The sequence below is a fragment of the Dermacentor variabilis genome, chromosome 2 (genome assembly GCF_050947875.1).
Source record: "Dermacentor variabilis isolate Ectoservices chromosome 2, ASM5094787v1, whole genome shotgun sequence".
NCBI lineage: Eukaryota > Metazoa > Arthropoda > Arachnida > Ixodida > Ixodidae > Dermacentor > Dermacentor variabilis.
The window spans coordinates 147,019,552-147,024,264 of record NC_134569.1 but is presented as its reverse complement, the minus strand read 5'-3'; positions in this window follow the sequence as shown (position 1 = coordinate 147,024,264).

Sequence of the window (4,713 nt, the reverse complement as noted above, 5' to 3'; positions counted from 1 at the left end):
TTCTTTCGATGATTTCGTGACTATGGATGACGATGTCCTCGCTGCTGCATGGCTGTCGGATATGGGAACAGACTCTAACGTTGCTACCGCTTCTGCAAATGAGCCGGCGCTTGAAAACCGAAACCTGTCTCATCTGATGCTCTAGTTAGGTCTTTTTTTATGTAGTATCATTGCGAACGAGTACGATGTTGCGTGCATCGCATAGAAGTGGTTCTTGGGGAGATTGCGGTCTACAGGGGCGAAATTGGATGTCCAGTCTTACCGAGAGAACAGCATCAATACCACAAAGAAGACGTAAGCGACAGTAAGGATATCGAATATCAAACAGGGTACATACTCGGAAGAGAGGTTGCGCAACAAACCAAGTGAAACTACAGAATTAATTTTGTTTTCCTGAGGATTGGGTATGTCTGGAGAGCCAATTATTCGAGAAACAAGTAAGTGCGCAAACAAGACTGCAGTCTCCACTGAGGGAATATTTTGAATTCACAGCCGAATGATTACTAAAACCTCTTGTTTTTTTAAAAAAGGAAATCAACAAACATGTAGTTCATTTTTTTTTTCGCAGAAGCAGCCTCCGTTTTCAAAGCAGGATTTCGCGTTAGCAGCGTTGAATTTCATTTTATTTTGATATATGCTATTAAGTCTTTTCGCGCCGATCCCTTGGGGGCCGTCATGCTTGATCACGTGGGGACGCGTCCATTGCTTGCCACAGCGGCCTCCTTTGCTTCCATGTTTAGAATAGATATGCATGACGTCCCAGTGCGGCTCTGCAAACCTCTGTTTCGGCGGATATCGTATAGAAGGTGACTGGTTGGACGATACGCGAAGCTTTGGCTACACCTTCAAAGGACATGTAAGCGCTTGCGGAGCTCAAAACGCCTTGTTCAAATAACGGGAGCAGCGTATCCGGTGCTTGTACGAAAAGTGGCGCTAGAAATACATTAGAAGCTGCCCACTTTTCACCTATGAAATACAACAGGATCAATGTGTTTCACTCTTCCTTCCGTAAATGGCAAACAATTTGAAGGAGCGGCTTGTAATATGTTTCTGACTCAGTAAAGCTCCTCGGCTCGGTCATTATCTGATTGTTTATTTTCGGCCTAATCACTTGTGGCTGTGCTTAGCTGCAATATACTTGTTCTTGTTACACGCAAGGCTTAGGATGCAGATGTTCTGTACTTTGCAATTACTTGTAGCAAAAACATATTATAGCTAGTCACTGACTTACTCTGTGGACTGTCACCAAACATTCTGTTTCGAACGACATGGTATTGTAGTGCAAAAAACAGAAGAAAACGAAGAATGTAAGTGACAGCCAGAAGGGAAAAAGAAAGGCGGCGCTACACTCACAAGTTATTGAGCAGTATAATTCTATTTCGAAAATTCGCGCGCCTTTTGTGTAGCCATCGTCACTCATGCTTCAGCGCATTCATTCAAGTGTGCGCCCATTCTCTTAATCTTGATACGCCAGCGATAGAGTGGACGTAAGTTGGCGTGTGAGTTGGGGTACATGCGTGTCGATAGCGTGCGAGAAGCTTACCATTTCAGGAAATGACACAACTTACTTCGTTACTGTGTTACACATTGTGTAACAGTGTTTAACAAGAGGCACTCACTTTTGCCGGCATTCATGGGTTGAATTCATTTCTGTGCAGGCTAGTGATAGAACGTTGGCGTATGAGTCAATTTCTTATTCTCGAGAAAAGCCGCGTACTGCGAAGGGCCGACAACCTATTAGCCCCGAGAACGAACTGCAGGGGCGCTGCGAGTGCCGCTCGCGTGACGTCAGGGCACAGACTCACGCCTGTCGTCTGATGCAGTTCGGGTGGTGTCCTGGCGCCTTCTGCAGTGTTTTCGTTTGTTCGCTCTCGTTACATCTGCTTCTATACTTATGGCGATCGTCTCAAATATATTTTTGCGACGTCTTCGTTCGTGAAAAGTTATTCGAAGACCTCATTTCTTAGACGACAATACAGTTCTCAAAGGCGACGCCACAGTGCCAGCCGAAGGAGCGCAGACCAGCCCATTGCCGGTTTTTCATGCGCGGATCGACAACCGCAAAAATTTAGCTTATAAGAATCCAGTTATAATACCATACCTGCCGCGTTGCAACAAGTACGTTACAAGCGCTGGCTACATATGACATCTACAACAATTACCTTGATTTTAATCCGCTAAAACCGTTTTGCTCACGACGAGTGGTTCATGGTATAATTACAAATTTTTGCATTTCTTCACAGAAACGTTCGGCAGTAACACGAGGACTGTAGATTCGATTCTACAGGAGGGTTAGATTCGATTCTTTAGATTCGAGAGTTTTAGATTCTACCAGCACCACTTGCTTCTTGAACTGCTTCTCAAAATTAGGTGGTTCTTCACGTGTTTATTCTAAGTGGCGGTAATTTGAAGTAAAGCTAATTGAGGTTTGCAGCTATCTGCGGAATACAAAAAGGAATGTACCCATATATAAACGCTTTCCCGCGCTACACGTTCAACTCACTTGAGCAATTTACTGGTGTTTGTTGCTTGAAGAATATACATGACGAATTTGTTCGGAGAACTGGCACAGGCTACTCCGCCAAAGTTTTTTAGTAAAATATGCCTTTTAGACCGTACGATTGCAGCCAGAAAGAAGCCGAAACGACATTCATTTGTAGTATGGGACATATTGAAGATATAATTCCCCGATGGAGGGTCAAAAATCAAGTGAAGCGTGTAAGGCTTGTGGTGTCTTGCTTATGCAGGTTTGCGAGGTTCTCTCTTATGTGTACTGACGAAGCGAATAGTTCTCCGTTTGCATAAGTAAACAACGCTGGATCGAGGCGTGGTGAGGCAGAAGGTGCTTGAATTTTCCTTTTCTAGGCATCTTAAGCTGCGTTGTAGTACCACGAGTGTACTTTAGCGATCGCAATTGGCGCTGCAAAAACTGCTTCATTGTTTTAATTCGAGGTTGTAGTGAACTGGTGGCTTTCGCGAACAATGCGTGCCCCGCCATAACGACAATCGCGTGCTACCGTCGCGTGAGGAGTGTGCTATATTGTCGATAAAGGCTACTCAGCCATGAAACATTTCATCGCTTGCAGTTGGCTCTCAATCTTCAACACGAAACTTTTCTTTCAGGTGAGCGCTACTATGGTATTTGTGAATTAACTACGTAAATACTCTAGATGACACGCCATCGTGTTAGCAGCCATCATAAACTCGTTTTATGGAGGCCTGTTTCAAAGAGCGGTGAAAGTAGCCGCAAACTTTTTCATAGGAAATGCGCGCCTCCTTCTTTTACTCATTAATAAAGTGGCCATGTTTGACTAGAACAACTCACCAGAGTAATAAGAATCACGATGACACCTTCGCTGGGCAGCGTCTTTCCAACACGCATAACATGCTGACGCCAATTACCAAGATTTTTCTTCCATGTAAAATGCTATGTCTCTCATAGCTAAGTACTAAGGGAATGTGAAGTGTTTAACGAAGCATCATGCACAAGTTTGCATAATGATATTGCAGACGTTCTTCTTACGCAATATTTATCGACAGACACGGTGCATACATGCATTGCAAAACCAGTAGACCCCTGCAACGCTACATAGCTTTCGATACCAACGCCACAAGTTTGCTGGACTCACGCGCGTTTGTAGAAGGAACTGTGGTTCAGGCATGGCCGACATATCCTTGAATAAGTACGGCTTGAGCCACCCGTAGACCCCAAGCATACACGAAGGGAAAGAGCGCTCCCGGCCGTCGCACGAGCCGGAGCAAGCAGCGTCCTGGCCGTGACGTCACTCGCGAGAGGGCGCCACTCCAAGTTCTCGCCGCTAATGGGCAGTCCTTATGTAACAGCGGTCCATGAATTTGTATACGCAAATCCATTCGATTTATTAATATGCCAGTCGCTATTTTTGCAACCAACTACTTCGCACGTCTTTATTCTACCGGTACAAATTTAGCAGTATGAATGGAGGACCATGCATTAGAGAACACCCAGTCGTATTTCCCACAGCTGATCGCACAGAAGCAGGGCAGAAGGGCAGAAATGGTAATGGTTTGTTATTCGCACGTTTTCGTTGAGGCAACGTGTGGCGCGCCATCTCGTTTCTCTAGAACAAACTGCTCCGTAAAACGTGTCTACAGCAAGCGTTCGTCGATGACAAATGGTGTTGACCTCGCTAAATCTACACGATGCTACAAAAGGTGGCACGGTTGACAGTGTGGGCCGGAGGAAGCGAGCGAAAGTGGCTCGACATATGCCACGAGTCAAGTTCGGGACACGATAGATATGGTCCTCGTTTTCGCCTTTCTGCGAGGCCAGCATTAAAGAGACGACGTGGTCAGTTCGTTGGTTATGAAAGAAACCTGTTTTACATTTGCTTTGCATTAATATTGAGATTACTAAGTGTCAAAACACAGGGTCAGACTGAGAAATCTCTCGCGTCATCCGAGTCTGAGTTCCTTCTTCCGCTCACGGCCACTGCAAGCGCTTTCGTTGTAGGAGAGGAAGCTTCCGGTCGCTTGCTGCTTATAACACCCGCATGATGAAGACGGTGCACCGGATGGTTCTCCCCCAGCCGTCGCTCTTGGCCGTTAGCACTTTTCGGGAAATTCGGGTGTCGCTGTCCCCGACCACCCGTTGTTCCTTCTTCGATGCCGTCTTTTCTATGCGCATCGAACGGCGTCTGGGTGGTCACTCATTATAAAACGCGGCTGTGGCCG